The sequence below is a fragment of the Lagopus leucura genome, unplaced genomic scaffold, assembly GCF_019238085.1.
Source record: "Lagopus leucura isolate 7727_CA_CO unplaced genomic scaffold, USGS_WTPT01 Super-Scaffold_100015, whole genome shotgun sequence".
Classification (NCBI taxonomy): domain Eukaryota; kingdom Metazoa; phylum Chordata; class Aves; order Galliformes; family Phasianidae; genus Lagopus; species Lagopus leucura.
Genome location: NW_024962269.1, coordinates 4,674,642 through 4,682,344, shown reverse-complemented (window position 1 = coordinate 4,682,344; position 7,703 = coordinate 4,674,642). Strand labels below are relative to the sequence as shown.

Below are 7,703 nucleotides of genomic sequence, written 5' to 3'. Positions count from 1 at the left end.
CCAGGCTGCTGCACCAGAGGACCGTTCCGGCCGCCCCTTTTCAGCCTGGCACCGTTTGCCTCAGGCAGAACAAAGTAGGAGCGGTATATAGGCGTGTGGGCGCCTCCTCGGCCCTCCGTGCGCCGCGCTCGCCTCAGGCAATGGGCGGGAAAGTGCAGCGCGCGCACGAGGCAGCCCCTCGCTCACCTGAGGGAGCGCCGCCGCGGGCTCCTCCCCGGCACGGCGGCCCCGGCACCCCCTCCCCCGCAGGAGGGGCGGGCAGTCCGCACTCGGCTCCGGCGGAGAGCGGGACTGCCCCGGGGCGGCGGCGAGAGCAGCTCCGAGTTGTTGGAGAGAGCAACGGTAAAGAAAGGGTGGAGACGGGGGCGCTGGGAACCGAGGGGAGACGGCACGGCGCCGCATGGATCTCCTCGTGGGGACGGGCGGGCGGGCAGACGAGCGGAGGGCCGCCGCGTGACTTGAGTGGAGAGCAGCGGGCACCGGGGAGCGGGTCGCTGGTGTTCTCCTTCATCGCTCCGTTAAGCACGGCGCTTTCCGAAGGCCGAGGGCGCTGTGAGGGAGGTACGGAGCCGCTCTCCGCCCGGCCGTGCCGCGCAGCTGGCAGCGAAGCGTCGGGCCTTCCCCACCTCGGCCCCCCTCGGGGCAGCGCTTCGGGTGCGGCGAGCGGAGACGGGCACGCTGCCAGCGGGCCCCGGGGACGGCAGCCGCCGGGAAAACCGCCTCCAGCGAGCCCCGAACTTTTCTGCCGTGATAGGGAGGGGTCTCTTCTGGCCCGGGCGGCGGTGCGGTGCCTCTGCCGGCCGTGCCGCTGTGCTCCCCGCGCTCAGGTGAGCGGGCGCTGCGCGGAAGGCCGCGGAAGGCCATCAGGTCGCCGTGCCCGCGCGCGTTCCTCCGGGATTCCCCGCATTCCTGAGGCGGGGGCCTCTCCGACGTGCTCGTCTCCCTCTTGCTCCGCAAATTGGCGTCCTTTTTTACGAAAGGGTGTGTCCGCCTTGTGTGTGCTCGCATCGTGGGAAAGGCTCTCGCTTCAGCCATTTGCGCTGCCCGATTAACTTTGCGTCGGGTGTATGGTTTATATCCCTGCCGTCTGGTGACAACTTCGTTGATCAGCGCTGCCGTACGGCTTTTGTGGTGAATTTGGATTAGCATCTGCCGTCGACAAAAGATTAGTTGTACGGCTTTTATCTTTTGCCTGTAAGTTTGGTTTAGAGTCGAATTTCTTTGTGGGTTTTTTTTTTTTTTTTTTTTTTTTTTTTTTTTTTTTTTTTTTTTTTTCCCCAAGCAAAATAGTTTTTGTAGTTCACTGCAGTGGAGTTGGAATAATTACCAAGGTAAAAATAGTGGAAACCTGTCCTCGAAGATGGTTTTATTTATCTGAACGTTTATTTGCATGCATTCATAAGATGAATCCTGGAGATGAATCAGACACCCCGTAGGATACGGTTATTTGTGGTATCATTACAGATGATATCCATATGAATCCGAGGCATTCAACGTCTGATGTTTATTCTGACAACAAACTGTCACAAGACTCAACAGTTAAGGTTCTCTATAGAGCAAGTTTTAACAGTCCTTTAAAACTTTCATAAAAAATACAATTAAAATGGCAAAACCAAAGCACTGATTAATTTTTCAAGGTGGTTTGTGAGAACTTGTTTTGCTAACAATTACATTTTCTAGACATGTCATTATGTGATGGATTTTTTTTCCTTACCCAGAGTAAATTCCCATATATGCACGCTGTACGCTAAGCCAGGTTTGGTTACCACAGTGAAATGTAAGAGATGTACGATGCAGCTAATAAGATTTCGTTGTTGCTTTAAAAATGAAATTAGAGTGCAAGTAAAAACTCAGGTCTTTTGTTTTGGAAAAAGGTGCATGCAAACCTTTACATAGAGCAGTGAGATGTATCATTAGTGGTGTGATAAGCACTGCTTTATACCAAGGAGATAAAGGAATGTGTCATGTTATTACTGGGAATTGTCATACTTTTATTGCATGTTATTCTTTCTTTGGCACACAGCCAACTATACTTGCACATACACTGGTTGAAAGATGTGCTTTTATCTGTGTGCCTCTTTACAAACTTGAAACGGAAAACTCAGTGTGAAATTAGAAAGCTGTTTTTGTAATTTTGATTTAAAATTCATATGTGATGTTAAGATGGATTATCTTTCCATAGTAAGTAATCATTATTAGTAGAGGACGATGTTTTTTATAGGTTAACACTGAGAGTTCTTTTAACATATCAGGATATGTTACATAAGTATCTATTTAAAATATAGAGGTGTTTTGCAAATGTATGGGTAGACAAAACGAAGTCCTAGTTGGTTGATGTTGAATTGCAAATGAAATTGTTTCTAAACCCACTGCAAAGGATTATTTTTGCAAATGTCCCTAATGTTATGATAGTCATGAAGAGGGAGGGGCATTCATTGCTAATCTGATTGCTTACAGAATTTGTGGTAATATCCCCAAGAGATTGTCTTAGGCTGCCTGAATTGCCTCCAAGCAAACCAACTTATTTCAGTTTCTGTTAACTGCAGTATTAGGTTCTCACTATCGCTATTAAAACGTTTGAGAATACACTTAAGTTTCCTCTGGTGAGGTGTATACAGGAGATATGGAATTTAATTCATGGTTAAAATGTTGTGTGATGCAGTGATGGGTCACGTGAGAGGAATTCCACCACAGTAAAGAGATGACAAGGCAGAAACAAAGAGTTTGTGACAATACTCTGTTTCTTCTTCTGCATTGTGTAATAGGAAGTTGATCTTTCTGGGAGTATTGGTCAAACTGGTTTGACTGGAGTCTGCAGTGTAATCTGAAATGTGTAGATGGAGTGGCATGACCTCGCACTTGAATTTTTAAATTGTTGTGGAGCAGCATGAGTTAAACGTTTTTGCAAAGCCTTGCTGCATGTAGTTTAGTAAGTCTGGACTACACTGGGCAGATTCTTATGTAAAAATACCAACCGTAAGGATTTGGAGGTCTAATAATTCTGCAGATGTGAGAAATTACCCCAGAGTAGTCCAGCATTGTTTCGTTGTCAGCCCGGTGTTTTACTATTTCTGCTTTTTTTGAAGACATAGTCATAGTGATGTTGTTATCTCACCTTTTTACTATGTTGAAGACACAAAAATGTGTCTGTAAATACCAAACACCTGAGCCCGATTGCCCAAAATGGCATTCAGCCTTTTGTTGTGTCTGCCTGCCTTAATGGAGGGGAAATGGCAGATATCTGAACAAGATCACTGATGCTAGCAGGTTTCCAAGAAATGACAACGAACACTAAAATGGGCCATTTTCCCCATCTCTGTGTAACTCTGAAAACTAGCAGCAGTGATTGAGCTACTGCCTATGTATTCAGATGAAGCAGACTTAGGAAATTTATACTTGTTCTTTTCTGCCTGTCTGCCCCACTTCTTCCTTTTTAGTATTATTAGGGAGTTATCTTCTACCTGATTAGTTCAGTGATGTGATTCAGAGCTAGCCTTTACAAACAGCTACTTCACAGTGTAAGGATGAGCAAGTAAGTGTCTGGAAAAGGCAGGATGCAATGAAGATAGAAATTCTCCAGTTTGTTCCTACCAACTGCATACTGGATAAGATGCAACTGTCTTGAGACATCCTCAGCTTAGGTTTGGCCGTTCGTAAGTCTTCTTGCAAGTCTTGAAAGCTGTGTTGGTAGTATGTACTTGAAATAAGTTACTACTTCTGATGTTTCAGACCTTCCTTAACAAAAGGATGGAGAATACCTTCTGTGGAAGAATGTTTTAATTGCCAGTCTGTTGCATGAGGGAAGGTGCTGTTTGTGTTTGTGGAGTATTGTTTCAGGCATGTTCACTTGGAATTATTAACACGTTTCAGAGATCTGACTTTGATTCTTGGAGTGAATTAAATCTAAATAGTAGTATGTTTCAGAATGTGTGAGCGTAACAATTTAATGCTTAAACCTGAGAAATTAACGTTAGGAATGTGTGTATTGAAGATCCAGTGAAGTGGTAGTCATGGAGTCGCCACTGTTTGGGATTAGAGTTCAGGGTATTGCTGTGACCTTGTACCATCTCTGCCAGCAGAGCTGGCAGCCTTCTTGAAGGAGTTCATCCAAGTGTAGCCTTAAAACCTTCTGGTTTATGAGAAATAGAATGAATGATTAAATTCATAGCTGAACATTTTAAATATCCAGTGTAATTTTTCCGTGTATGTTTTTGTGCTAACATGAACTCCGTTTTCTAAATTAAATTGATCCATCTGCTGTATTTCCAGGACCCATTAACTAGATTGACGGTAATAATGAATATTCTCTAATAATTTTGTCATATTCTGCTTAGTATCGGAGAGCAATGAGAAACAGAGATTAAGAGGTGTTTTGGAAAGCTTTTTCTTAAACTTCCCCCCCTCCCCCCCGAAAAAAAAAAAACAAAACCCACCCAATCAAAAAAACACCACCAAAAAGCGCCAGCAAATCTGTTAAGACTGGAGGATGCCTACAGTTTGTCTAAAACTGCCTCTTTTTGTGAGGGTCCCCGTGCTCTGTCATGCAGGCATGCTAGGAGTCATTTCCATTCAAATGGCCGCATGACTCTCAGCTGTCTGAGCATGATAAGAGTTTTACTCCAGGAATTCGCAGAACTTAATAACTCTTTAGTAGCTAATGTGTAAATGTACTCTGAACAGGAGACTTGTTGGCTAGGCTCCCTTTGCGTGCACATTCGTGTATGTGTGCCTGTGGCTTTTTTGTATGTGTGTACGTGTGCATACATAAACTCAGTAATTCTGAGCAGCTGAAGTTTAATAGAAGAGGAAAATGTATTTTCTGCATGTAAAAGCACTCAAAAGTGGGTAAAGATTTGTGATCTATTTTAACATAAAAAAACAAGGTAAAAGTGGGTAAAATTTTTCTCTAGATGTAGGGAAATGTTCTCAGTGATGTGAATCAAGTTCAGATTATTTTGTTAGACCTTCAGAAGCTGTTACTGGGCGGGGGTACGCCTTCATGTAGTCATTTGCAGACCATTAGCTGTTACGTCAACTCAACAAATGTCTAGTATTTGCTCCCCTAATTGGTTCAGCAGCAGCCTTTATTTACAAGAACGGCTGGTATGTAATGTTACATACAGTTCCTCAAACGCTTGCAGCCTTATAATGAAGCTCTCTCACTTCCCCCCAGCAATTACTCTTCCCGTCTGAGGGTGAGAAGAGTGGTGACCTGTGGGAACCGGTTCAGCTGAAGTGTACAAGCAGGGCCAACACTATACAGCTCTGTCAGCTTAGGTTTTGCAAGTCCTTCAAGTGATGCATCTCCTGGAGCGGTCCAGCGCTATGAAGCCGCTTTCCTCCATGGAGTTATTTAGTCTCTATCCTCTGCTCAAGTCCCCTCAGACTGAACCATGATATCATCTTGTTGTCCCGTGGCTGGGCTGAGAGCCCACAGTTCAGACTGTGTACTGAAGTTCTAAAATCCATGGTAGAGTTCTCTGAAAGAGGCTAGTGTTTGAAGAATACACTGTAGTTAAAACTAAGCATGATAATAGAAAAATGAGAGCCATAACCAGCTTGAATATTTATGAAGCCACGGCCATATGTTGGCTGTGTAAATCTGACTCCTGAAGTCTCCTCTATGTGTAGTTCTTGTTTAAATACTTGCAAGTATATCTTTAGAGATTTACTTTTTTGTGTGTGTCCTCATATAGGTTAGTTATGCACCTTGATCTTTGCATGCAGTTGTACTCGTTTAGCTCCTCAAATTTAGGAATCAGCTACACGCATGTAGTGAAGGTTATGCTGGTTGCATCTGTGTGGGTCAGTGGTATTGCTGTAACTGCAGTTTATATAGTCAACGTTGTTTTGTGTGGAAATACGGAGAAGAAAGTCCAGTGATACGTAATGTCTAAAGCTAAAAAATGATTTTGGAGTAGGGGAATATTTTTAAAATCTTAGTACCATAAATAATATTCTTAAAGCGCTAGCAAAACTAATGAAGGTTGCTGTAATTCTGGTTGTGCTTTACTTTTTTCACACGGGCTTTCTAAAAGACACTGTCATTTTTAACAAACTTTTTGTCTGAGTAGAAATATCAACAGGATACACCCTCTTCTATTTAAACAGTAACGGTATCATTGGGATGTAATAAGATAATTTCCTTGGAACAAAACACAAAGTTTCTAAGACTGACAATTGGAGGAAAAAGTAGTGAAACAACATAGAACCTCTTGTGGAGTGAGCATAATCACATCAGATGTTTGGATACAAACCAGCTATTGTATTTGAAATCACAGACTGTTTTTAGAATCTGTATCTTTGTGTTACTGAGTTGTTATTTCTGTCAGTTCTTCAATAGGTATGAAACTGTAGAATTTGATCAACTAAACTACATATGATAAAAATATCTTATTATCTTTTTTTAACCTTTTCTTTTTTAATTTGTCATTAAAAAAAAAAAAAGTATTTACAAAGTTTTGTTGTTTGCTTGCTTTTTAGTTTATAAAAGTTAATTGTACTGCAGTGGTGTTGGATACTTGATGTGCAAACTGATAGCCCCAGTAAGTTGGATTCAGTTGTACTGGGGAAAAAAAAAAAAAAGAGCTTGTGCAGGTGTATGTTAGCTTCTGTGGGAGACAGACCAGTACAGTGATATGAGTACACTTATGGCAGTATTTGTGCTTATGTGAAGCTTCTACCAACTGTTAAAAAAAAACCCCACAAGTGTAGTGTTCCACCTTTCTAAAGTGATTTTTGAATACTGGAGTGTGTGTGAAGGGATAAGCTGAGACAGAAGACATGAGCTACTTTACATGTCTTCTGTGTTTGTATTTTAATGCGTTTCAGTTTCTGATCAATTCCTTCTTAGGATTTGGGAGAGTCTGGAAAATTATTATTTCATAAAGAAAATGAACACGTGGGTTAATGCTATGGCACTTATGTTGCAGTGGTAATACAATTCAGAATAATGTGGTAAGTGTTGAGGTTTTTGGAGCACTTTTTATGATTATACAAAATGAAGACTTTCATTTCTACTGAAACAGCTGGGTCATTAGGTCATGTAATTTTTCTTCTGCGGATAAATCCTGTGAAATTATGACTTATTTAAATTCATACACAGTAACTTAAGAAAATGGGATTCTTCAATGGGATATCCTTTTCTTCAAGTAAACGTTGACAGTTTATGAGACCTGAGGATCTGCCAAAATGTCTTGTTGTTGACTCACAGCCATGGAAGCAGATTTTCCTTTTGAAATTAATAAATAAATAGACAGACAAAACCTGTTAGTTGTCACACGGCTCAAGCATTCAGCTAATCTGTTGCACAGTTTCATGCAGCTATCAATATGTTTTAAACGTGAGACATTTAGACTTCCTCTCGCACACCATTTTTCAGCCAGAGGGAGTATAAGCTAAGGAAGGGAGCAATATTGTTAGGTCCAGCTTTTACTCTTACTGCTGTGAATAGTTCTTTCTATTCAGTTTTCTCAAAGACAGCTCTTTTCCTGTTCCTGAAGGGGTGGCTCTTAACATTGTATTTTACCAGTTGAGTGCCTGAATAAAGTTGTTTAATATTTGGACAGAGCTGAAACTGAAAACATCATCTCCAAAAGCAGCAAATCTAAGACTTAACCACTGCTTTTCAGGAGAAATGTATGAAATACTATTAATCCATTCTAGCCTAACCACAGCTGCTTGCTCTTGCTAAGAGCTATGGA

General features: G+C 42.1%; 1 protein-coding gene across 5 annotated transcripts in view; it reads left to right on the top strand.

The window, feature by feature from the left end:
* The first annotated feature begins 246 nt into the window (after positions 1–246).
* Positions 247–7,703, top strand: part of CGNL1 (cingulin like 1) — a 52,667-nt gene continuing 45,210 nt past the window's right edge. For 2 of the 5 annotated variants that reach the window (XM_042875799.1, XM_042875794.1), the window contains exon 1: positions 247–342. The gene's annotated coding sequence lies outside the window, so the exon portion shown is untranslated. Of the gene's footprint in view, positions 343–474; positions 562–744; positions 828–966; positions 1,195–7,703 lie in introns of those variants that run through there. The other 3 variants (XM_042875798.1, XM_042875797.1, XM_042875795.1) reach the window with 3 other exon arrangements.